This window comes from Aplidium turbinatum, chromosome 6 (genome assembly GCF_918807975.1).
Source record: "Aplidium turbinatum chromosome 6, kaAplTurb1.1, whole genome shotgun sequence".
NCBI classification, from domain to species: Eukaryota; Metazoa; Chordata; class Ascidiacea; order Aplousobranchia; family Polyclinidae; genus Aplidium; species Aplidium turbinatum.
This window is the reverse complement of record NC_137477.1, coordinates 11,897,457-11,921,842: the sequence shown is the minus strand read 5'-3', so window position 1 is coordinate 11,921,842 and position 24,386 is coordinate 11,897,457. Positions and strand designations below refer to the sequence as shown.

The 24,386-nt window shown below is 39.3% G+C and overlaps 1 protein-coding gene and 37 non-coding genes across 38 annotated transcripts in view; all 38 read right to left on the bottom strand.

Annotated features, from left to right (window-relative positions):
* Nucleotides 1–24,386, bottom strand: part of LOC145771563 (uncharacterized) — a 106,806-nt gene that overhangs the window by 44,736 nt on the left and 37,684 nt on the right. The gene's annotated exons all lie outside the window — the stretch shown is intronic.
* On the bottom strand, nucleotides 106–179 carry Trnan-guu (transfer RNA asparagine (anticodon GUU)). The gene has a single exon. It is a non-coding gene; the product is annotated as a tRNA-Asn (tRNA).
* On the bottom strand, nucleotides 553–626 carry Trnan-guu (transfer RNA asparagine (anticodon GUU)). Its single transcript has one exon. It is a non-coding gene; the product is annotated as a tRNA-Asn (tRNA).
* On the bottom strand, nucleotides 853–926 carry Trnan-guu (transfer RNA asparagine (anticodon GUU)). The gene has a single exon. It is a non-coding gene; the product is annotated as a tRNA-Asn (tRNA).
* Trnan-guu (transfer RNA asparagine (anticodon GUU)) lies at nucleotides 2,126–2,199 on the bottom strand. Its single transcript has one exon. It is a non-coding gene; the product is annotated as a tRNA-Asn (tRNA).
* Trnan-guu (transfer RNA asparagine (anticodon GUU)) lies at nucleotides 2,724–2,797 on the bottom strand. The gene has a single exon. It is a non-coding gene; the product is annotated as a tRNA-Asn (tRNA).
* Nucleotides 3,171–3,244, bottom strand: Trnan-guu (transfer RNA asparagine (anticodon GUU)). The gene has a single exon. It is a non-coding gene; the product is annotated as a tRNA-Asn (tRNA).
* Nucleotides 3,471–3,544, bottom strand: Trnan-guu (transfer RNA asparagine (anticodon GUU)). Its single transcript has one exon. It is a non-coding gene; the product is annotated as a tRNA-Asn (tRNA).
* Trnan-guu (transfer RNA asparagine (anticodon GUU)) lies at nucleotides 3,867–3,940 on the bottom strand. The gene has a single exon. It is a non-coding gene; the product is annotated as a tRNA-Asn (tRNA).
* Nucleotides 4,015–4,088, bottom strand: Trnan-guu (transfer RNA asparagine (anticodon GUU)). The gene has a single exon. It is a non-coding gene; the product is annotated as a tRNA-Asn (tRNA).
* On the bottom strand, nucleotides 4,248–4,321 carry Trnan-guu (transfer RNA asparagine (anticodon GUU)). The gene has a single exon. It is a non-coding gene; the product is annotated as a tRNA-Asn (tRNA).
* On the bottom strand, nucleotides 8,513–8,586 carry Trnan-guu (transfer RNA asparagine (anticodon GUU)). The gene has a single exon. It is a non-coding gene; the product is annotated as a tRNA-Asn (tRNA).
* On the bottom strand, nucleotides 8,947–9,020 carry Trnan-guu (transfer RNA asparagine (anticodon GUU)). Its single transcript has one exon. It is a non-coding gene; the product is annotated as a tRNA-Asn (tRNA).
* Trnan-guu (transfer RNA asparagine (anticodon GUU)) lies at nucleotides 9,392–9,465 on the bottom strand. The gene has a single exon. It is a non-coding gene; the product is annotated as a tRNA-Asn (tRNA).
* Trnan-guu (transfer RNA asparagine (anticodon GUU)) lies at nucleotides 11,033–11,106 on the bottom strand. The gene has a single exon. It is a non-coding gene; the product is annotated as a tRNA-Asn (tRNA).
* Trnan-guu (transfer RNA asparagine (anticodon GUU)) lies at nucleotides 11,318–11,391 on the bottom strand. The gene has a single exon. It is a non-coding gene; the product is annotated as a tRNA-Asn (tRNA).
* On the bottom strand, nucleotides 11,616–11,689 carry Trnan-guu (transfer RNA asparagine (anticodon GUU)). Its single transcript has one exon. It is a non-coding gene; the product is annotated as a tRNA-Asn (tRNA).
* Nucleotides 11,916–11,989, bottom strand: Trnan-guu (transfer RNA asparagine (anticodon GUU)). Its single transcript has one exon. It is a non-coding gene; the product is annotated as a tRNA-Asn (tRNA).
* On the bottom strand, nucleotides 12,162–12,235 carry Trnan-guu (transfer RNA asparagine (anticodon GUU)). The gene has a single exon. It is a non-coding gene; the product is annotated as a tRNA-Asn (tRNA).
* Nucleotides 13,503–13,576, bottom strand: Trnan-guu (transfer RNA asparagine (anticodon GUU)). Its single transcript has one exon. It is a non-coding gene; the product is annotated as a tRNA-Asn (tRNA).
* Trnan-guu (transfer RNA asparagine (anticodon GUU)) lies at nucleotides 13,788–13,861 on the bottom strand. The gene has a single exon. It is a non-coding gene; the product is annotated as a tRNA-Asn (tRNA).
* Nucleotides 14,234–14,307, bottom strand: Trnan-guu (transfer RNA asparagine (anticodon GUU)). Its single transcript has one exon. It is a non-coding gene; the product is annotated as a tRNA-Asn (tRNA).
* Nucleotides 14,383–14,456, bottom strand: Trnan-guu (transfer RNA asparagine (anticodon GUU)). The gene has a single exon. It is a non-coding gene; the product is annotated as a tRNA-Asn (tRNA).
* On the bottom strand, nucleotides 14,927–15,000 carry Trnan-guu (transfer RNA asparagine (anticodon GUU)). The gene has a single exon. It is a non-coding gene; the product is annotated as a tRNA-Asn (tRNA).
* Trnan-guu (transfer RNA asparagine (anticodon GUU)) lies at nucleotides 15,375–15,448 on the bottom strand. Its single transcript has one exon. It is a non-coding gene; the product is annotated as a tRNA-Asn (tRNA).
* Trnad-guc (transfer RNA aspartic acid (anticodon GUC)) lies at nucleotides 15,821–15,894 on the bottom strand. The gene has a single exon. It is a non-coding gene; the product is annotated as a tRNA-Asp (tRNA).
* On the bottom strand, nucleotides 16,106–16,179 carry Trnan-guu (transfer RNA asparagine (anticodon GUU)). The gene has a single exon. It is a non-coding gene; the product is annotated as a tRNA-Asn (tRNA).
* Nucleotides 16,553–16,626, bottom strand: Trnas-gcu (transfer RNA serine (anticodon GCU)). Its single transcript has one exon. It is a non-coding gene; the product is annotated as a tRNA-Ser (tRNA).
* Trnan-guu (transfer RNA asparagine (anticodon GUU)) lies at nucleotides 16,697–16,770 on the bottom strand. Its single transcript has one exon. It is a non-coding gene; the product is annotated as a tRNA-Asn (tRNA).
* Nucleotides 16,846–16,919, bottom strand: Trnas-gcu (transfer RNA serine (anticodon GCU)). Its single transcript has one exon. It is a non-coding gene; the product is annotated as a tRNA-Ser (tRNA).
* Trnan-guu (transfer RNA asparagine (anticodon GUU)) lies at nucleotides 17,437–17,510 on the bottom strand. Its single transcript has one exon. It is a non-coding gene; the product is annotated as a tRNA-Asn (tRNA).
* Nucleotides 17,735–17,808, bottom strand: Trnan-guu (transfer RNA asparagine (anticodon GUU)). Its single transcript has one exon. It is a non-coding gene; the product is annotated as a tRNA-Asn (tRNA).
* On the bottom strand, nucleotides 19,921–19,994 carry Trnad-guc (transfer RNA aspartic acid (anticodon GUC)). Its single transcript has one exon. It is a non-coding gene; the product is annotated as a tRNA-Asp (tRNA).
* Nucleotides 20,653–20,726, bottom strand: Trnai-gau (transfer RNA isoleucine (anticodon GAU)). The gene has a single exon. It is a non-coding gene; the product is annotated as a tRNA-Ile (tRNA).
* Nucleotides 21,097–21,170, bottom strand: Trnan-guu (transfer RNA asparagine (anticodon GUU)). The gene has a single exon. It is a non-coding gene; the product is annotated as a tRNA-Asn (tRNA).
* Nucleotides 21,246–21,319, bottom strand: Trnas-gcu (transfer RNA serine (anticodon GCU)). Its single transcript has one exon. It is a non-coding gene; the product is annotated as a tRNA-Ser (tRNA).
* On the bottom strand, nucleotides 21,539–21,612 carry Trnan-guu (transfer RNA asparagine (anticodon GUU)). The gene has a single exon. It is a non-coding gene; the product is annotated as a tRNA-Asn (tRNA).
* Trnad-guc (transfer RNA aspartic acid (anticodon GUC)) lies at nucleotides 23,778–23,851 on the bottom strand. The gene has a single exon. It is a non-coding gene; the product is annotated as a tRNA-Asp (tRNA).

The window sequence follows — 24,386 nt, the reverse complement described above, 5'->3', positions numbered from 1 at the left end:
GAACGCGAAAACTGATTGCGCCAAAAAGACTGTTAATTAAACAAATATTCAACAAAAATTTTAATTGTTTTGAGATAAAGTCGAGAATAAAATAGATCTCTATTTCGTCCCTGGGTGGGCTTGAACCACCAACCTTTCGGTTAACAGCCGAACGCGCTAACCGATTGCGCCACAGAGACTGTTACGTGAACAAATATTCAACAAAAATTTTAATTCTTTTGATATAAAGACGAAAAGAAAGTAAGTTTCCAATTCGTCCCTGAGTGGGCTTGAACCACCAACCTTTCGGTTAACAGCCGAACGCGCTAACCGATTGCGCCACAGAGACTGTTAACTGAACAATTATTCAACAAAAATTTTAATTCTTTTGATATAAAGACGAAAAGAAAAAAAGTTTCCAATTCGTCCCTCAGTGGGCTTGAACCACCAACCTTACGGTTAACAGCCGAACGCGCTAACCGATTGCGCCACAGAAACAGTTATTTGAACAAATATTCAACAAAAATTTTAATCGCTTTGAGATAAAGTCGAGAATAAAATAGATCTCTATTTCGTCCCTGGGTGGGCTTGAACCACCAACCTTTCGGTTAACAGCCGAACGCGCTAACCGATTGCGCCACAGAGACTGTTATAATTGAACAAATATTCAACAAAAATTGGAATTGTTTTGAGATAAAGTCGAGAATAAAATAGATCTCTATTTCGTTCCTGGGTGGGCTTGAACCACCAACCTTTCGGTTAACAGCCGAACGCGCTAACCGATTGCGCCACAGAGACTGTTATTTGAACAAATATTCAACAAAAATTTTAATTGCTTTGAGATAAAGTCGAGATTAAAACAGTCCTCTATTTCGTCCCTGGGTGGGCTTGAACCACCAACCTTTCGGTTAACAGCCGAACGCGCTAACCGATTGCGCCACAGAGACGAAATAAAAGAAAGTTTCCAATTCGTCCCTGGGTGGGCTTGAACCACCAACCTTTCGGTTAACAGCCGAACGCGCTAACTGATTGCGCCACAGAGACTGTTAATTGAACAAATATTCAACAAAAATTGAAACTGTTTTGAGATAAAGTCGAGAATAAAATAGATCTCTATTTCGTTCCTGGGTGGGCTTGAACCACCAACCTTTCGGTTAACAGCCGAACGCGCTAACCGATTGCGCCACAGAGACGGTTAATTAAGCTAATATTCAACAAAAATTTTAATTGCTTTGAGATAAAGTCGAGAAATAAAACAAGTCTTTATTTCGTCCCTGGGTGGGCTTGAACCACCAACCTTTCGGTTAACAGCCGAACGCGCTAACCGATTGCGCCACAGAAACAGTTATTTGAACAAATATTCAACAAAAATTTTAATCGCTTTGAGATAAAGTCGAGAATAAAACAAATCTTCATTTCGTCACTGGGTGGGCTTGAACCACCAACCTTTCGATTAACAGCCGAACGCGCTAACCGATTGCGCCACAGAAACAGTTATTTGAACAAATATTCAACAAAAATTTTAATCGCTTTGAGATAAAGTCGAGAATAAAACAAATCTTCATTTCGTCACTGGGTGGGCTTGAACCACCAACCTTTCGCTAACCGTTTGCGCCACAGAGACTGTTACGTGAACAAATATTCAACAAAAATTTTAATTCTTTTGATATAAAGACGAAAAGAAAGTAAGTTTCCAATTCGTCCCTGAGTGGGCTTGAACCACCAACCTTTCGGTTAACAGCCGAACGCGCTAACCGATTGCGCCACAGAGACTGTTAACTGAACAATTATTCAACAAAAATTTTAATTCTTTTGATATAAAGACGAAAAGAAAGAAAGTTTCCAATTCGTCCCTGAGTGGGCTTGAACCACCAACCTTTCGGTTAACAGCCGAACGCGCTAACCGATTGCGCCACAGAAACAGTTATTTGAACAAATATTCAACAAAAATTTTAATCGCTTTGAGATAAAGTCGAGAATAAAACAAATCTTCATTTCGTCACTGGGTGGGCTTGAACCACCAACCTTTCGATTAACAGCCGAACGCGCTAACCGATTGCGCCACAGAGACGGTTAATTGAACAAATATTCAATAAACATTTTCATTGTTTTGAAATAAAGTCGAGAATAAAATAGATCTCTATTTCGTCCCTGGGTGGGCTTGAACCACCAACCTTTCGGTTAACAGCCGAACGCGCTAACCGATTGCGCCACAGAGACTATTATAATTGAACAAATATTCAACAAAAATTGGAATTGTTTTGAGATAAAGTCGAGAATAAAATAGATCTCTATTTCGTTCCTGGGTGGGCTTGAACCACCAACCTTTCGGTTAACAGCCGAACGCGCTAACCGATTGCGCCACAGAGACTGTTATTTGAACAAATATTCAACAAAAATTTTAATCGCTTTGAGATAAAGTCGAGAATAAAACAAATCTTCATTTCGTCACTGGGTGGGCTTGAACCACCAACCTTTCGATTAACAGCCGAACGCGCTAACCGATTGCGCCACAGAGACGGTTAATTGAACAAATATTCAATAAACATTTTCATTGTTTTGAGATAAAGTCGAGAATAAAATAGATCTCTATTTCGTCCCTGGGTGGGCTTGAACCACCAACCTTTCGGTTAACAGCCGAACGCGCTAATCGATTGCGCCACAGAGACGGTTAATTGAACAATTATTCAACAAACATTTTAATTGTTTTGAGATAAAGTCGAGAATAAAATAGATCTCTATTTCGTCCCTGGGTGGGCTTGAACCACCAACCTTTCGGTTAACAGCCGAACGCGCTAACCGATTGCGCCACAGAGACTGTTAACTGAACAATTATTCAACAAAAATTTTAATTCTTTTGATATAAAGACGAAAAGAAAAAAAGTTTCCAATTCGTCCCTCAGTGGGCTTGAACCACCAACCTTACGGTTAACAGCCGAACGCGCTAACCGATTGCGCCACAGAAACAGTTATTTGAACAAATATTCAACAAAAATTTTAATCGCTTTGAGATAAAGTCGAGAATAAAACAAATCTTCATTTCGTCACTGGGTGGGCTTGAACCACCAACCTTTCGATTAACAGCCGAACGCGCTAACCGATTGCGCCACAGAGACGGTTAATTGAACAAATATTCAATAAACATTTTCATTGTTTTGAAATATAGTCGAGAATAAAATAGATCTCTATTTCGTCCCTGGGTGGGCTTGAACCACCAACCTTTCGGTTAACAGCCGAACGCGCTAACCGATTGCGCCACAGAGACTGTTATAATTGAACAAATATTCAACAAAAATTGGAATTGTTTTGAGATAAAGTCGAGAATAAAATAGATCTCTATTTCGTTCCTGGGTGGGCTTGAACCACCAACCTTTCGGTTAACAGCCGAACGCGCTAACCGATTGCGCCACAGAGACTGTTATTTGAACAAATATTCAACAAAAATTTTAATTGCTTTGAGATAAAGTCGAGATTAAAACAGTCCTCTATTTCGTCCCTGGGTGGGCTTGAACCACCAACCTTTCGGTTAACAGCCGAACGCGCTAACCGATTGCGCCACAGAGACGAAAAGAAAGAAAGTTTCCAATTCGTCCCTGGGTGGGCTTGAACCACCAACCTTTCGGTTAACAGCCGAACGCGCTAACTGATTGCGCCACAGAGACTGTTAATTGAACAAATATTCAACAAAAATTGAAACTGTTTTGAGATAAAGTCGAGAATAAAATAGATCTCTATTTCGTTCCTGGGTGGGCTTGAACCACCAACCTTTCGGTTAACAGCCGAACGCGCTAACCGATTGCGCCACAGAGACGGTTAATTAAGCTAATATTCAACAAAAATTTTAATTGCTTTGAGATAAAGTCGAGAAATAAAACAAGTCTTTATTTCGTCCCTGGGTGGGCTTGAACCACCAACCTTTCGGTTAACAGCCGAACGCGCTAACCGATTGCGCCACAGAGACGGTCGATTGGAAAATATTAAATAAACATTTTCATTGTTTTGAGATAAAGTCGAGAATAAAATAGATCTCTATTTCGTCCCTGGGTGGGCTTGAACCACCAACCTTTCGGTTAACAGCCGAACGCGCTAACCGATTGCGCCACAGAGACAGTTAATTGAATAAATATTCAACAAAATTTTTAATTGTTTTTTTGACATAAAGTTGAGAATAAAACCGATTGCGCCACAGAGACAGTTAAGTGAACAAATATTTAACAAAAATTTTAATTGTTTTGAGATAAAGTCGAGAATAAAACAAATCGTTATTTCGTCCCTGGGTGGGCTTGAACCACCAACCTTTCGGTTAACAGCCGAACGCGCTAACCGATTGCGCCACAGAGACGGTTCATTGGAAAATATTAAATAAACATTTTAATTGTTTTGAGATAAAGTCGAGAATAAAATAGATCTCTATTTTGTCCCTGGGTGGGCTTGAACCACCAAAGTTTCGGTTAACAGCCGAACGCGCTAACCGATTGCGCCACAGAGACAGTTAAGTGAACAAATATTTAACAAAAATTTTAATTGTTTTGAGATAAAGTCGAGATTAAAACAGATCTCTATTTCGTCCCTGGGTGGGCTTGAACCACCAACCTTCGGTTAACAGCCGAACGCGAAAACCGATTGCGCCAAAAAGACTGTTAATTAAACAAATATTCAACAAAAATTTTAATTGTTTTGAGATAAAGTCGAGATTAAAACAGATCTCTATTTCGTCCCTGGGTGGGCTTGAACCATCAACCTTTCGGTTAACAGCCGAACGCGCTAACCGTTTGCGCCACAGAGACTGTTACGTGAACAAATATTCAACAAAAATTTTAATTCTTTTGATATAAAGACGAAAAGAAAGTAAGTTTCCAATTCGTCCCTGAGTGGGCTTGAACCACCAACCTTTCGGTTAACAGCCGAACGCGCTAACCGATTGCGCCACAGAGACTGTTAACTGAACAATTATTCAACAAAAATTTTAATTCTTTTGATATAAAGATGAAAAGAAAGAAAGTTTCCAATTCGTCCCTGAGTGGGCTTGAACCACCAACCTTTCGGTTAACAGCCGAACGCGCTAACCGATTGCGCCACAGAAACAGTTATTTCCAAAGGCAATTCCCAATTTGACACAAAAATTCAGGAAGCGTTGTTAATCAAACGCTACAATCCAAATCTAAACAAACAATTATTTGCCAGTGGCGCCTCCATTCTCCTTAATATTTATTAGCCTAGTTGTATCACGTACTCCGTGGTGCAAATTCGTTTGTAACTTAATCATGCAGTTGCCTTTTCTTAATGTAATTTTTCGTCTGTCTGTATGTTTTCCACTCCAGTGCTTTCAATCGTGCGTGTTTCTCGATGCTTTTAGTTAGTTACGGTAGTCACTGTCAAGAAGTGAAATTTATTGTAGTTTATAATTATTTACAGATTCCTGATGAGGACTTAAGTTAAGTCGAAAACGTTTGATATGTTGAACTATTTGTAAATATGTAATATACTGTTGTAATGCTCAACCCTGTGTTATTGTTGTGTCTTGCCTGTCTTTGGTATAAAAAAGCAAACTCTCTCCCGAAACTATATTATCATATCAGCAACAAGAGAGGTATTCCTGTAAACCAGCTCAGAAGCATAGAGCGCTGCGGAAGAAAATTAGTCAAATTGAGATTGGACAAACGATATTTTGAAACATGCTTAAATTTAAAAATATGCCCAGAATTTTTGAAATTTAAACCGCCACGATTAAGTGTTTATAAAAAGCCGGATGAACTCTATCAAATCATTGTAACCAGAAAGTTAAAAGAAATTAGCCGGGAATTGCGCATTGTGGAAAGCAAATATGAGGAAAACAAGAGACAGACGCTAGCAGCACTCAGTTTCTTTCAGAAAACATGTTTAATATCTTTGTTGTCAGAACAATTTAAAGTCTTTGCAAAACAAACTCTTGATGTTCACCAAAAAAAGCTCACCAACCTCTGGCGACGACAGCGAAACAAATCTCCTAATTGTATTATAAATTTGAGTAGCAAGAAACTCAGTCTATTGGAAGAAGACGCTTTGCGGTTTGGATTAGACCATCACATTTTGCCTAAAAAAGTTCAAATTGACAGCATAAAAACGAACATGGAACAATTAATTTACTCGGCAAGGAAAGAAAAAGAAATCACGCTTGACGATGAATCTAAGGATGAAATTAAGTTTATGGTTAAACGATTCATGTCTGATGCAAAACGTGCTTGCTCGTCAAAACGAAATCAAATAATACACCGAACTCTGAACACTCTATCAAAAAACAAAGACATCAAGATCTGTAAATTTGATAAAGGAAAAGGGACAGCAATTTTAAACACCTCGGATTACTATCTGAAACTGGACTCTATAGTCAATGATAAATCGAAGTTTGAACGTATTTCAGACAGCGGCAAATCACATCCCATCATTTCAAAAGAAAAGTCTATTGCGTACTACATCCGTAAGTACTTTAAAGACTTCGACAAACAATTGATAACAAAACTGATTCCATCGGGCAGTAACCCCGGTAAATTATACGGCTTGGTAAAAGTGCACAAGGAAGGTAACCCTCTTCGGCCTGTTGTTTCTATGATAGGCTCTCCAGAATATGAACTGGCAAAATTCTTAGATAGCATGATTAAACCGTACATTCCAAATTCGTATATGCTTAACTCCACAAGTCATTTTTTAGAAAAACTAAAAGATTATTCTCCGTCTTCTGGACAGATGATGGTCAGTTTTGATGTTAAATCTCTGTTTACGAACGTACCTTTGAAAGAGACTGTTAACATCATTGCTGACTACATTTATTCGGAAACAAAACCAACTCAATTACCTTTCAAGCGTGACGTATTTGTCAAGTTAATGAATTTAGCTACCGAAGGCATATTTATGTATAAAAACCAATTGTTTAAACAAATTGACGGTGTGGCCATGGGATCTCCATTGGGCCCTACTATTGCTAATTTTTTTCTGGCACATTTGGAAACAAAATTATTTGAAAAACATCTAGCATTTCACCCGAAGTTGTTCTTACGTTACATTGATGACATTTTTGCGGTATTCAATAAAGAAACCTCATGTGAAACCTTTTTAGATATGCTGAACTCTCAACATAAAAACATTAAATTTACAATCGAAAAAGCACGTGAAACCCTTCCTTTTTTGGACGTTGAAATTAAAATTAATGCCACTGGATTTGATACTTGGGTTTGGCGCAAACCAACTCATACTGGTTTGTTTTTGAACTTTGATGCATTATGCCCATTGAAATGGAAGTCTGGTTTGATCTTGTGCCTATTAGCTCGGGCTAAAATGATTTGCTGCAATGATGCTCTTTTTAATATTGAAATAGAGAAATTAAAACAAATGTTTTATAATAATGGTTATCCAAAATTGTACTTTGAGAAAATATTGAATCGTTTTATCTCTGAGAATTCCAACCAAAAAGAAAAGGCTGAAAATGAGTTAAATGTGAAGCATTGCTTGTCCATTCCGTTTGTGGGAAAAGAATCCAAAACGTTTGCTCGTAAAATCGGACAGTTTATGAAAAATAAATTTGATGTGGACGTTTTTCCTGATTATAAAACATTTAAAATTAGTTCGTATTTTCAACTAAAGTCCCAGACGCCTTCGTCTCTCTGCTCAAATGTCGTATATTGTTTTACATGTCCGTGTGATTCGGCATTGACGTACATCGGTATGTCCACCAGACATTTGACCACGAGAGTACGGGAGCATCTGAACTTTAGAGACTTAAAGAAAAGTGCCATCAAGGACCATATCATGGATTGTTCTTTTTGCACAGATCAAAAATTCTCTGCTGACTCATTTAAAATTTTACGCAAAGGCAAATCCCAATTTGACACAAAAATTCAGGAAGCGTTGTTAATCAAACGCTACAATCCAAATCTAAACAAACAATTATTTGCCAGTGGCGCCTCCATTCTCCTTAATATTTATTAGCCTAGTTGTATCACGTACTCCGTGGTGCAAATTCGTTTGTAACTTAATCATGCAGTTGCCTTTTCTTAATGTAATTTTTCGTCTGTCTGTATGTTTTCCACTCCAGTGCTTTCAATCGTGCGTGTTTCTCGATGCTTTTAGTTAGTTACGGTAGTCACTGTCAAGAAGTGAAATTTATTGTAGTTTATAATTATTTACAGATTCCTGATGAGGACTTAAGTTAAGTCGAAAACGTTTGATATGTTGAACTATTTGTAAATATGTAATATACTGTTGTAATGCTCAACCCTGTGTTATTGTTGTGTCTTGCCTGTCTTTGGTATAAAAAAGCAAACTCTCTCAAAAAAATATATTTGAACAATTATTCAACAAACATTTCAATTGTTTTGAGATAAAGTCGAGAATAAAACAAATCTTTATTTCGTCCCTGGATGGGCTTGAACCACCAACCTTTCGATTAACAGCCGAACGCGCTAACCGATCGCGCCACAGAGACGGTTAATTGAACTAATATTCAATAAACATTTTAATTGCTTTGAGATAAAGTCGAGAATAAAACAGTTCTCTACTTCGTCCCTGGGTGGGCTTGAACCACCAACCTTTCGGTTAACAGCCGAACGCGCTAACCGATTGCGCCACAGAGACTGTTAATTGAACAATTATTCAACAAAAATTTTAATTGTTTTGATATAAAGACGAAAAGAAAGAAAGTTTCAAATTCGTCCCTGAGTGGGCTTGAACCACCAACCTTTCGGTTAACAGCCGAACGCGCCACAAAGACTGTTAATTGAACAAATATTCAATAAACATTTTAATTGTTTTGAGATAAATTCGAGAATAAAATAGATCTCTATTTCGTCCCTGGGTGGGCTTGAACCACCAACCATTCGGTTAACAGCCGAACGCGCTAACCGATTGCGCCACAGAGACAGTTAATTGAACAAATATTCAACAAAAATTTTAATTGTTTTGAGATAAAGTCGAGAATAAAACAAATCGTTGTTTCGTCCCTGGGTGGGCTTGAACCACCAACCTTTCGGTTAACAGCCGAACGCGCTAACCGATTGCGCCACAGAGACGGTTCATTGGAAAATATTAAATAAACATTTTAATTGTTTTGAGATAAAGTCGAGAATAAAATAGATCTCTATTTCGTCCCTGGGTGGGCTTGAACCACCAAAGTTTCGGTTAACAGCCGAACGCGCTAACCGATTGCGCCACAGAGACAGTTAAGTGAACAAATATTTAACAAAAATTTTAATTGTTTTGAGATAAAGTCGAGATTAAAACAGATCTCTATTTCGTCCCTGGGTGGGCTTGAACCACCAACCTTCGGTTAACAGCCGAACGCGAAAACCGATTGCGCCAAAAAGACTGTTAATTAAACAAATATTCAACAAAAATTTTAATTGTTTTGAGATAAAGTCGAGAATAAAATAGATCTCTATTTCGTCCCTGGGTGGGCTTGAACCACCAACCTTTCGGTTAACAGCCGAACGCGCTAACCGATTGCGCCACAGAGACTGTTAACTGAACAATTATTCAACAAAAATTTTAATTGTTTTGATATAAAGACGAAAAGAAAAAAAGTTTCCAATTCGTCCCTGAGTGGGCTTGAACCACCAACCTTACGGTTAACAGCCGAACGCGCTAACCGATTGCGCCACAGAAACAGTTATTTGAACAAATATTCAACAAAAATTTTAATCGCTTTGAGATAAAGTCGAGAATAAAACAAATCTTCATTTCGTCACTGGGTGGGCTTGAACCACCAACCTTTCGATTAACAGCCGAACGCGCTAACCGATTGCGCCACAGAGACGGTTAATTGAACAAATATTCAATAAACATTTTCATTGTTTTGAAATAAAGTCGAGAATAAAATAGATCTCTATTTCGTCCCTGGGTGGGCTTGAACCACCAACCTTTCGGTTAACAGCGGAACGCGCTAACCGATTGCGCCACAGAGACTATTATAATTGAACAAATATTCAACAAAAATTGGAATTGTTTTGAGATAAAGTCGAGAATAAAATAGATCTCTATTTCGTTCCTGGGTGGGCTTGAACCACCAACCTTTCGGTTAACAGCCGAACGCGCTAACCGATTGCGCCACAGAGACTGTTATTTGAACAAATATTCAACAAAAATTTTAATCGCTTTGAGATAAAGTCGAGAATAAAACAAATCTTCATTTCGTCACTGGGTGGGCTTGAACCACCAACCTTTCGATTAACAGCCGAACGCGCTAACCGATTGCGCCACAGAGACGGTTAATTGAACAAATATTCAATAAACATTTTCATTGTTTTGAGATAAAGTCGAGAATAAAATAGATCTCTATTTCGTCCCTGGGTGGGCTTGAACCACCAACCTTTCGGTTAACAGCCGAACGCGCTAATCGATTGCGCCACAGAGACGGTTAATTGAACAATTATTCAACAAACATTTTAATTGTTTTGAGATAAAGTCGAGAATAAAACAAATCTTTATTTCATCCCTGGGTGGGCTTGAACCACCAACCTTTCGGTTAACAGCCGAACGCGCTAACCGTTTGCGCCACAGAGACTGTTACGTGAACAAATATTCAACAAAAATTTTAATTCTTTTGATATAAAGACGAAAAGAAAGTAAGTTTCCAATTCGTCCCTGAGTGGGCTTGAACCACCAACCTTTCGGTTAACAGCCGAACGCGCTAACCGATTGCGCCACAGAGACTGTTAACTGAACAATTATTCAACAAAAATTTTAATTCTTTTGATATAAAGACGAAAAGAAAGAAAGTTTCCAATTCGTCCCTGAGTGGGCTTGAACCACCAACCTTTCGATTAACAGCCGAACGCGCTAACCGATTGCGCCACAGAAACAGTTCTTTGAACAAATATTTAACAAACATTTTAATTGTTTTGAGATAAAGTCGAGAATAAAATAGATCTCTATTTCGTCCCTGGGTGGGCTTGAACCACCAACCTTTCGGTTAACATCCGAACATGCTAACCGATTGCGCCACAGAGACTGTTAGTTGAACAAATATTCAACAAATAACTTAATTGCTTTGAGATAAAGTCGAGAATAAAACAGTTCTCTACTTCGTCCCTGGGTGGGCTTGAACCACCAACCTTTCGGTTAACAGCCGAACGCGCTAACCGATTGCGCCACAGAGACTGTTAATTGAACAATTATTCAACAAAAATTTTAATTGTTTTGATATAAAGACGAAAAGAAAGAAAGTTTCAAATTCGTCCCTGAGTGGGCTTGAACCACCAACCTTTCGGTTAACAGCCGAACGCGCCACAGAGACTGTTAATTGAACAAATATCTAATAAACATTTTCATTGTTTTGAGATAAAGTCGAGAATAAAATAGATCTCTATTTCGTCCCTGGGTGGGCTTGAACCACCAACCTTTCGGTTAACAGCCGAACGCGCTAACCGATTGCGCCACAGAGACAGTTAATTGAACAAATATTCAACAAAAATTTTAATTGTTTTGAGATAAAGTCGAGAATAAAACAAATCTTTATTTCGTTCCTGGGTGGGCTTGAACCACCAACCTTTCGATTAACAGCCGAACGCGCTAACCGATCGCGCCACAGAGACGGTTAATTGAACTAATATTCAACAAAAATTTTAATTGTTTTGAGATAAAGTCGAGAATAAAATAGATCTCTATTTCGTCCCTGGGTGGGTTTGAACCACCAACCTTTCGGTTAACAGCCGAACGCGCTAACCGATTGCGCCACAGAGACTGTTATAATTGAACAAATATTCAACAAAAATTGGAATTGTTTTGAGATAAAGTCGAGAATAAATTAGATCTCTATTTCGTTCCTGGGTGGGCTTGAACCACCAACCTTTCGGTTAACAGCCGAACGCGCTAACCGATTGCGCCACAGAGACTGTTATTTGAACAAATATTCAACAAAAATTTTAATTGCTTTGAGATAAAGTCGAGATTAAAACAGTCCTCTATTTCGTCCCTGGGTGGGCTTGAACCACCAACCTTTCGGTTAACAGCCGAACGCGCTAACCGATTGCGCCACAGAGACGAAAAGAAAGAAAGTTTCCAATTCGTCCCAGAGTGGGCTTGAACCACCAACCATTCGGTTAACAGCCGAACGCGCTAACCGATTGCGCCACAGAGACGGATAATTGAACAAATATTCAATAAACATTTTCATTGTTTTGAGATAAAGTCGAGAATAAAATAGATCTCTATTTCGTCCCTGGGTGGGCTTGAACCACCAACCTTTCGGTTAACAGCCGAACGCGCTAACCGATTGCGCCACAGAGACTGTTAACTGAACAATTATTCAACAAAAATTTTAATTCTTTTGATATAAAGACGAAAAGAAAGAAAGTTTCCAATTCGTCCCTGAGTGGGCTTGAACCACCAACCTTACGGTTAACAGCCGAACGCGCTAACCGATTGCGCCACAGAATCAGTTATTTGAACAAATATTCAACAAAAATTTTAATCGCTTTGAGATAAAGTCGAGAATAAAACAAATCTTCATTTCGTCACTGGGTGGGCTTGAACCACCAACCTTTCGATTAACAGCCGAACGCGCTAACCGATTGCGCCACAGAGACGGTTAATTGAACAAATATTCAATAAACATTTTCATTGTTTTGAGATAAAGTCTAGAATAAAATAGATCTCTATTTCGTCCCTGGGTGGGCTTGAACCACCAACCTTTCGGTTAACAGCCGAACGCGCTAACTGATTGCGCCACAGAGATTGTTAATTGAACAAATATTCAACAAAAATTGAAGCTGTTTTGAGATAAAGTCGAGAATAAAATAGATCTCTATTTCGTTTCTGGGTGGGCTTGAACCATCAACCTTTCGGTTAACAGCCGAACGCGCTAATCGATTGCGCCACAGAGACGGATAATTGAACAAATATTCAACAAACATTTTAATTGTTTTGAGATAAAGTCGAGAATAAAACAAATCTTTATTTCATCCCTGGGTGGGCTTGAACCACCAACCTTTCGGTTAACAGCCGAACGCGCTAACCGTTTGCGCCACAGAGACTGTTACGTGAACAAATATTCAACAAAAATTTTAATTCTTTTGATATAAAGACGAAAAGAAAGTAAGTTTCCAATTCGTCCCTGAGTGGGCTTGAACCACCAACCTTTCGGTTAACAGCCGAACGCGCTAACCGATTGCGCCACAGAGACTGTTAACTGAACAATTATTCAACAAAAATTTTAATTCTTTTGATATAAAGACGAAAAGAAAGAAAGTTTCCAATTCGTCCCTGAGTGGGCTTGAACCACCAACCTTTCGGTTAACAGCCGAACGCGCTAACCGATTGCGCCACAGAAACAGTTATTTGAACAAATATTTAACAAACATTTTAATTGTTTTGAGATAAAGTCGAGAATAAAATAGATCTCTATTTCGTCCCTGGGTGGGCTTGAACCACCAACCTTTCGGTTAACAGCCGAACATGCTAACCGATTGCGCCACAGAGACTGTTAGTTAAACAAATATTCAACAAAAAACTTAATTGCTTTGAGATAAAGTCGAGAATAAAACAGTTCTCTACTTCGTCCCTGGGTGGGCTTGAACCACCAACCTTTCGGTTAACAGCCGAACGCGCTAACCGATTGCGCCACAGAGACTGTTAATTGAACAATTATTCAACAAAAATTTTAATTGTTTTGATATAAAGACGAAAAGAAAGAAAGTTTCAAATTCGTCCCTGAGTGGGCTTGAACCACCAACCTTTCGGTTAACAGCCGAACGCGCCACAGAGACTGTTAATTGAACAAATATTCAATAAACATTTTAATTGTTTTGAGATAAAGTCGAGAATAAATAAGATCTCTATTTCGTCCCTGGGTGGGCTTGAACCACCAACCTTTCGGTTAACAGCCGAACGCGCTAACCGATTGCGCCACAGAGACGGTTCATTGGAAAATATTAAATAAACATTTTAATTGTTTTGAGATAAAGTCGAGAATAAAATAGATCTCTATTTCGTCCCTGGGTGGGCTTGAACCACCAAAGTTTCGGTTAACAGCCGAACGCGCTAACCGATTGCGCCACAGAGACAGTTAAGTGAACAAATATTTAACAAAAATTTTAATTGTTTTGAGATAAAGTCGAGATTAAAACAGATCTCTATTTCGTCCCTGGGTGGGCTTGAACCATCAACCTTTCGGTTAACAGCCGAACGCGCTAACCGTTTGCGCCACAGAGACTGTTACGTGAACAAATATTCAACAAAAATTTTAATTCTTTTGATATAAAGACGAAAAGAAAGTAAGTTTCCAATTCGTCCCTGGGTGGGCTTGAACCACCAACCTTTCGGTTAACAGCCGAACGCGCTAACCGATTGCGCCACAGAGACGGATAATTGAACAAATATTCAATAAACATTTTCATTGTTTTGAGATAAAGTCGAGAATAAAATAGATCTCTATTTCGTCCCTGGGTGGGCTTGAACCACCAACCTTTCGGTTAACAGCCGAACGCGCTAACCGATTGCGCCACAGAGACGAAAAGAAAGAAAGTTTCCAATTCGTTCCTGAGTGGGCTTGAACCACCAACCATTCGGTTAACAGCCGAACGCGCTAACCGATTGCGCCACAGAAACAGTTAATTGAACATACATTCAACAAAACTTTTAATTCTTTTGATATAAAGAAGAAAAGAAAGAAAGTTTCCAATTCGTCCCTGAGTGGGCTTGAACCACCAACCTTTCGGTTAACAGCCGAACGCGCTAACCGATTGCGCCACAAAAACAGTTATTTGAACAAATATTCAACAAAAATTTTAATCGCTTTGAGATAAAGTCGAGAATAAAACAAATCTTTATGTCGTCCCTGGGTGGGCTTGAACCACCAACCTTTCGGTTAACAGCCGAACGCGCTAACCGATTGCGCCACAGAAACAGTTATTTGAACAAATATTCAACAAAAATTTTAATTGTTTTGAGATAAAGTCGAGATTAAAACAGTTCTCTATTTCGTCCCTGGGTGGGCTTGAACCACCAACCTTTCGGTTAACAGCCGAACGCGCTAACCGATTGCGCCACAGAGACAGTTAATTGAACAAATATTCAACAAAAATTGTAATTGTTTTGAGATAAAGTCGAGAATAAAATAGATCTTTATTTCGTCCCTGGGTGGGCTTGAACCACCAACCTTTCGGTTAACAGCCGAACGCGCTAACCGATTGCGCCAACAGAGACTGTTAATTGAACAAATATTCAACAAAAATTGTAATTGTTTTGAGATAAAGTCGAGAATAAAATAGATCTCTATTTCGTTCCTGGGTGGGCTTGAACCACCAACCTTTCGGTTAACAGCCGAACGTGCTAACCGATTGCGCCACAGAGACTGTTCTTTGAACAAATATTCAACAAAAATTTTAATTGTTTTGAGATAAAGTCGAGGTTAAAACAGTCGTCTATTTCGTCCCTGGGTGGGCTTGAACCACCAACCTTTCGGTTAACAGCCGAACGCGCTAACCGATTGCGCCACAGAGACGGTTATCTGAACAATTATTCAACAAAAATTTTAATTCTTTTGATATAAAGACGAAAAGAAAGAAAGTTTCCAATTCGTCCCTGAGTGGGCTTGAACCACCAACCTTTCGGTTAACAGCCGAACGCGCTAACCGATTGCGCCACAGAAATTGGTAACTGAACAATTATTCAACAAAAAATTTAATTCTTTTGATATAAAGACGAAAAGAAAGAAGTTTCCTATTCGTCCCTGGGTGGGCTTGAACCACCAACCTTTCGGTTAACAGCCGAACGCGCTAACCGATTGCGCCACAGAAACAGTAATTTGAACAAATATTCAACAAAAATTTTAATCGCTTTGAGATAAAGTCGAGAATAAAACAAATCTTCATTTCGTTCCTGGGTGGGCTTGAACCACCAACCTTTCGGTTGACAGCCGAACGCGCTAACCGATTGCGCCACAGAGACAGTTAATTGAACAAATATTCAACAAAAATTGTAATTGTTTTGAGATAAAGTCGAGAATAAAATAGATCTCTATTTCGTCCCTGGGTGGGCTTGAACCACCAACCTTTCGGTTAACAGCCGAACGCGCCACAGAGACTGTTAATTGAACAAATATTCAATAAACATTTTGATTGTTTTGAGATAAAGTCGAGAATAAAATAGATCTCTATTTCGTCCCTGGGTGGGCTTGAACCACCAACCTTTCGGTTAACAGCCGAACGCGCTAACCGATTGCGCCACAGAGACAGTTAATTGAACAAATATTCAACAAAAATTTTAATTGTTTTGAGATAAAGTCGAGAATAAAACAAATCTTTATTTCGTCCCTGGGTGGGCTTGAACCACCAACCTTTCGATTAACAGCCGAACGCGCTAACCGATCGCGCCACAGAGACGGTTAATTAAACTAATATTCAACAAAAATTTTAATCGCTTTGAGATAAAGTCGAGAATAAAACAAATCTTTATTTCGTCCCTGGGTGGGCTTGAACCACCAACCTTTCGGTTAACAGCCGAACGCGCTAACTGATTGCGCCACAGAGACGGTTAATTGAAGAAATATTCAATAAACATATTGATTGTTTTGAGATAAAGTCGAGAATAAAATAGATCTTTATTTCGTCCCTGGGTGGGCTTGACCCACCAACCTTTAGGTTAGCAGCCGAACGCGCTAACCGATTGCGCCACAGAGACAGTTAATTGAACATACATTCAACAAAAACTTTAATTCTTTTGATATAAAGACGAAAGAAGATTTACAATTCGTCTCTGGGTGGGCTTGAACCACCAACCTTTCGGTTAACAGCCGAACGCGCTAACCGATTGCGCCACAGAGACAGTTAAGTGAACAAATATTCAACAAAAATTTTAATTGTTTTGAGATAAAGTCGAGAATAAAATAGATCTTTATTTCGTCCCTGGGTGGGCTTGACCCACCAACCTTTAGGTTAGCAGCCGAACGCGCTAACCGATTGCGCCACAGAGACAGTTAATTGAACATACATTCAACAAAAATTTTAATTGTTTTGAGATAAAGTCGAGAATAAAATTGATCTCCATTTCGTCCATGGGTGGGCTTGAACCACCAACCTTTCGGTTAACAGCCGAACGCGCTAACCGATTGCGCCACAGAGACTGTTAACTGAACAATTATTCAACAAAAATTTTAATTCTTTTGATATAAAGACGAAAGAAGATTTACAATTCGTCTCTGGGTGGGCTTGAACCATCAACCTTTCGGTTAACAGCCGAACGCGCTAACCGATTGCGCCACAGAGACAGTTAAGTGAACAAATATTCAACAAAAATTTTAATTGTTTTGAGATAAAGTCGAGATTAAAACAGATCTCTATTTCGTCCCTGGGTGGGCTTGAATCACCAACCTTTCGTTTAACTGCCGAACGCGCTAACCGATTGCGCCACAGAGACTGTTAATTGAACAAATATTCAACAAACATTTTAATTGTTTTGAGATAAAGTCGAGATTAAAACAGATCTCTATTTCGTCCCTGGGTGGGCTTGAACCACCAACCTTTCGGTTAACAGCCGAACGCGCTAACCGATTGCGCCACAGAGACTGTTAACTGAACAAATATTCAACAAAAATTTTAATTCTTTTGATATAAAGACGAAAAGAAAGAAAGTTTCCAATTCGTCCCTGAGTGGGCTTGAACCACCAACCTTTCGGTTAACAGCCGAACGCGCTAACCGATTGGGCTACAGAAACAGTTATTAGAACAAATATTCAACAAAAATTTTAATTGCTTTGAGATAAAGTCGAGAATAAAACCAATCTTTATTTCGTCCCTGGGTGGGCTTGAACCACCAACCTTTCGGTTAACAGCCGAACGCGCTAACCGATTGCGCCACAGAGACGGTTAATTGAACAAATCTTCAATAAACATTTTAATTGTTTTGAGAAAAAGTCGAGAATAAAATAGATTTCTATTTCGTCCCTGGGTGGGCTTGAACCACCAACCTTTCGGTTAACAGCCGAACGCGCTAACCGATTGCGCCACAGAGACGGTTAATTGAACAAATATTCAATAAACATTTTAATTGTTTTGAGAAAAAGTCGAGAATAAAATAGATCTCTATTTCGTCCCTGAGTGGGCTTGAACCACCAACCTTTCGGTTAACAGCCGAACGCGCTAACCGATTGCGCCACAGAGACTGTTAATTGAACAAATATTCAACAAAAATTTTAATTGTTTTGATATAAAGTCGAGAATAAAATAGATCTCTATTTCGTCCCTGCTGGGTGGGCTTGACCCACCAACCTTTCGGTTAACAGCCGAACGCGCTAACCGATTGCGCCACATAGACGGTTAATTGAACTAATATTCAACAAAAATTTTAATCGCTTTGAGATAAAGTCGAGAATAAAACAAATCTTTATTTCGTCCCTGGGTGGGCTTGAACCACCAACCTTTTGATTAACAGCCGAACGCGCTAACCGATTGCGCCACAGAGACGGTTAATTGAACAAATATTCAATAAACATTTTAATTGTTTTGAGATAAAGTCGAGAATAAAATAGATCTCTATTTCGTCCCTGGGTGGGCTTGAACCACCAACCTTTCGGTTAACAGCCGAACGCGCTAACCGATTGCGCCACAGAGACGAAAAAAAAGAAAGTTTCCAATTCGTTCCTGAGTGGGCTTGAACCACCAACCATTCGGTTAACAGCCGAACGCGCTAACCGATTGCGCCACAGAAACAGTTAATTGAACATACATTCAACAAAACTTTTAATTCTTTTGATATAAAGAAGAAAAGAAAGAAAGTTTCCAATTCGTCCCTGAGTGGGCTTGAACCACCAACCTTTCGGTTAACAGCCGAACGCGCTAACCGATTGCGCCACAAAAACAGTTATTTGAACAAATATTCAACAAAAATTTTAATCGCTTTGAGATAAAGTCGAGAATAAAACAAATCTTTATGTCGTCCCTGGGTGGGCTTGAACCACCAACCTTTCGGTTAACAGCCGAACGCGCTAACCGATTGCGCCACAGAAACAGTTATTTGAACAAATATTCAACAAAAATTTTAATTGTTTTGAGATAAAGTCGAGATTAAAACAGTTCTCTATTTCGTCCCTGGGTGGGCTTGAACCACCAACCTTTCGGTTAACAGCCGAACGCGCTAACCGATTGCGCCACAGAGACAGTTAATTGAACAAATATTCAACAAAAATTGTAATTGTTTTGAGATAAAGTCGAGAATAAAATAGATCTCTATTTCGTCCCTGGGTGGGCTTGAACCACCAACCTTTCGGTTAACAGCCGAACGCGCTAACCTATTGCGCCAACAGAGACTGTTAATTGAACAAATATTCAACAAAAATTGTAATTGTTTTGAGATAAAGTCGAGAATAAAATAGATCTCTATTTCGTTCCTGGGTGGGCTTGAACCACCAACCTTTCGGTTAACAGCCGAACGCGCTAACCGATTGCGCCACAGAGACTGTTCTTTGAACAAATATTCAACAAAAATTGTAATTGCTTTGAGATAAAGTCGAGGTTAAAACAGTCGTCTATTTCGTCCCTGGGTGGGCTTGAACCACCAACCTTTCGGTTAACAGCCGAACGCGCTAACCGATTGCGCCACAGAGACGGTTATCTGAACAATTATTCAACAAAAATTTTAATTCTTTTGATATAAAGACGAAAAGAAAGAAAGTTTCCAATTCGTCCCTGAGTGGGCTTGAACCACCAACCTTTCGGTTAACAGCCGAACGCGCTAACCGATTGCGCCACAGAAATTGGTAACTGAACAATTATTCAACAAAAAATTTAATTCTTTTGATATAAAGACGAAAAGAAAGAAGTTTCCTATTCGTCCCTGAGTGGGCTTGAACCACCAACCTTTCGGTTAACAGCCGAACGCGCTAACCGATTGCGCCACAGAAACAGTAATTTGAACAAATATTCAACAAAAATTTTAATCGCTTTGAGATAAAGTCGAGAATAAAACAAATCTTCATTTCGTTCCTGGGTGGGCTTGAACCACCAACCTTTCGGTTGACAGCCGAACGCGCTAACCGATTGCGCCACAGAGACAGTTAATTGAACAAATATTCAACAAAAATTGTAATTGTTTTGAGATAAAGTCGAGAATAAAATAGATCTCTATTTCGTTCCTGGGTGGGCTTGAACCACCAACCTTTCGGTTAACAGCCGAACGCGCCACAGAGACTGTTAATTGAACAAATATTCAATAAACATTTTGATTGTTTTGAGATAAAGTCGAGAATAAAATAGATCTCTATTTCGTCCCTGGGTGGGCTTGAACCACCAACCTTTCGGTTAACAGCCGAACGCGCTAACCGATTGCGCCACAGAGACAGTTAATTGAACAAATATTCAACAAAAATTTTAATTGTTTTGAGATAAAGTCGAGAATAAAACAAATCTTTATTTCGTCCCTGGGTGGGCTTGAACCACCAACCTTTCGATTAACAGCCGAACGCGCTAACCGATCGCGCCACAGAGACGGTTAATTAAACTAATATTCAACAAAAATTTTAATCGCTTTGAGATAAAGTCGAGAATAAAACAGATCTTTATTTCGTCCCTGGGTGGGCTTGAACCACCAACCTTTCGGTTAACAGCCGAACGCGCTAACTGATTGCGCCACAGAGACGGTTAATTGAAGAAATATTCAATAAACATATTGATTGTTTTGAGATAAAGTCGAGAATAAAATAGATCTCTATTTCGTCCCTGGGTGGGCTTGAACCACCAACCTTTCGGTTATCAGCCGAACGCGCTAATCGATTGCGCCACCGGGACGGTTAATTGAACAAATATTCAACAAAAATTTTACTTCTTTTGAGATAAAGTCGAGAATAAAATAGATCTCTACTTCGTCCCTGCTGGGTGGGCTTGAACCACCAACCTTTGGTTAACAGCCGAACGCGCTAACCGATTGCGCCACAGAGACAGTTAATTGAACATACGATCAACAAAAATTTTAACTGTTTTGAGATAAAGTCGAGAATAAAATTGATCTCCATTTCGTCCATGGGTGGGCTTGAACCACCAACCATTCGGTTAACAGCCGAACGCGCTAACCGATTGCGCCACAGAGACTGTTAAGTGAACAAATATTCAACAAAAACTTTAATTCTTTTGATATAAAGACGAAAGAAGATTTACATGTCGTCTCTGGGTGGGCTTGAACCACCAACCTTTCGGTTAACAGCCGAACGCGCTAACCGATTGCGCCACAGAGACAGTTAAGTGAACAAATATTCAACAAAAATTTTAATTGTTTTGAGATAAAGTCGAGAATAAAATAGATCTTTATTTCGTCCCTGGGTGGGCTTGACCCACCAACCTTTAGGTTAGCAGCCGAACGCGCTAACCGATTGCGCCACAGAGACAGTTAATTGAACATACATTCAACAAAAATTTTAATTGTTTTGAGATAAAGTCGAGAATAAAATTGATCTCCATTTCGTCCATGGGTGGGCTTGAACCACCAACCTTTCGGTTAACAGCCGAACGCGCTAACCGATTGCGCCACAGAGACTGTTAACTGAACAATTATTCAACAAAAATTTTAATTCTTTTGATATAAAGACGAAAGAAGATTTACAATTCGTCTCTGGGTGGGCTTGAACCACCAACCTTTCGGTTAACAGCCGAACGCGCTAACCGATTGCGCCACAGAGACTGTTAACTGAACAATTATTCAACAAAAATTTTAATTCTTTTGATATAAAGACGAAAAGAAAGAAAGTTTCCAATTCGTCCCTGAGTGGGCTTGAACCACCAACCTTTCGGTTAACAGCCGAACGCGCTAACCGATTGGGCTACAGAAACAGTTATTAGAACAAATATTCAACAAAAATTTTAATTGCTTTGAGATAAAGTCGAGAATAAAACCAATCTTTATTTCGTCCCTGGGTGGGCTTGAACCACCAACCTTTCGGTTAACAGCCGAACGCGCTAACCGATTGCGCCACAGAGACGGTTAATTGAACAAATATTCAATAAACATTTTAATTGTTTTGAGAAAAAGTCGAGAATAAAATAGATTTCTATTTCGTCCCTGGGTGGGCTTGAACCACCAACCTTTCGGTTAACAGCCGAACGCGCTAACCGATTGCGCCACAGAGACGGTTAATTGAACAAATATTCAATAAACATTTTAATTGTTTTGAGAAAAAGTCGAGAATAAAATAGATCTCTATTTCGTCCCTGAGTGGGCTTGAACCACCAACCTTTCGGTTAACAGCCGAACGTGCTAACCGATTGCGCCAACAGAGACTGTTAATTGAACAAACATTCAACAAAAATTTTAATTGTTTTGATATAAAGTCGAGAATAAAATAGATCTCTATTTCGTCCCTGCTGGGTGGGCTTGACCCACCAACCTTTCGGTTAACAGCCGAACGCGCTAACCGATTGCGCCACATAGACGGTTAATTGAACTAATATTCAACAAAAATTTTAATCGCTTTGAGATAAAGTCGAGAATAAAACAAATCTTTATTTCGTCCCTGGGTGGGCTTGAACCACCAACCTTTTGATTAACAGCCGAACGCGCTAACCGATTGCGCCACAGAGACGGTTAATTGAACTAATATTCAACAAAAATTTTAATCGCTTTGAGATAAAGTCGAGAATAAAACAAATCTTTATTTCGTCCCTGAGTGGGCTTGAACCACCAACCTTTCGGTTAACAGCCGAACGCGCTAACCGATTGCGCCACAAAAACAGTTATTTGAACAAATATTCAACAAAAATTTTAATCGCTTTGAGATAAAGTCGAGAATAAAACAAATCTTTATGTCGTCCCTGGGTGGGCTTGAACCACCAACCTTTCGGTTAACAGCCGAACGCGCTAACCGATTGCGCCACAGAAACAGTTATTTGAACAAATATTCAACAAAAATTTTAATTGTTTTGAGATAAAGTCGAGATTAAAACAGTTCTCTATTTCGTCCCTGGGTGGGCTTGAACCACCAACCTTTCGGTTAACAGCCGAACGCGCTAACCGATTGCGCCACAGAGACAGTTAATTGAACAAATATTCAACAAAAATTGTAATTGTTTTGAGATAAAGTCGAGAATAAAATAGATCTCTATTTCGTCCCTGGGTGGGCTTGAACCACCAACCTTTCGGTTAACAGCCGAACGCGCTAACCTATTGCGCCAACAGAGACTGTTAATTGAACAAATATTCAACAAAAATTGTAATTGTTTTGAGATAAAGTCGAGAATAAAATAGATCTCTATTTCGTTCCTGGGTGGGCTTGAACCACCAACCTTTCGGTTAACAGCCGAACGCGCTAACCGATTGCGCCACAGAGACTGTTCTTTGAACAAATATTCAACAAAAATTTTAATTGCTTTGAGATAAAGTCGAGGTTAAAACAGTCGTCTATTTCGTCCCTGGGTGGGCTTGAATCACCAACCTTTCGGTTAACAGCCGAACGCGCTAACCGATTGCGCCACAGAGACGGTTATCTGAACAATTATTCAACAAAAATTTTAATTCTTTTGATATAAAGACGAAAAGAAAGAAAGTTTCCAATTCGTCCCTGAGTGAGCTTGAACCACCAACCTTTCGGTTAACAGCCGAACGCGCTAACCGATTGCGCCACAGAAATTGGTAACTGAACAATTATTCAACAAAAAATTTAATTCTTTTGATATAAAGACGAAAAGAAAGAAGTTTCCTATTCGTCCCTGAGTGGGCTTGAACCACCAACCTTTCGGTTAACAGCCGAACGCGCTAACCGATTGCGCCACAGAAACAGTAATTTGAACAAATATTCAACAAAAATTTTAATCGCTTTGAGATAAAGTCGAGAATAAAACAAATCTTCATTTCGTTCCTGGGTGGGCTTGAACCACCAACCTTTCGGTTGACAGCCGAACGCGCTAACCGATTGCGCCACAGAGACAGTTAATTGAACAAATATTCAACAAAAATTGTAATTGTTTTGAGATAAAGTCGAGAATAAAATAGATCTCTATTTCGTTCCTGGGTGGGCTTGAACCACCAACCTTTCGGTTAACAGCCGAACGCGCCACAGAGACTGTTAATTGAACAAATATTCAATAAACATTTTGATTGTTTTGAGATAAAGTCGAGAATAAAATAGATCTCTATTTCGTCCCTGGGTGGGCTTGAACCACCAACCTTTCGGTTAACAGCCGAACGCGCTAACCGATTGCGCCACAGAGACAGTTAATTGAACAAATATTCAACAAAAATTTTAATTGTTTTGAGATAAAGTCGAGAATAAAACAAATCTTTATTTCGTCCCTGGGTGGGCTTGAACCACCAACCTTTCGATTAACAGCCGAACGCGCTAACCGATCGCGCCACAGAGACGGTTAATTAAACTAATATTCAACAAAAATTTTAATCGCTTTGAGATAAAGTCGAGAATAAAACAGATCTTTATTTCGTCCCTGGGTGGGCTTGAACCACCA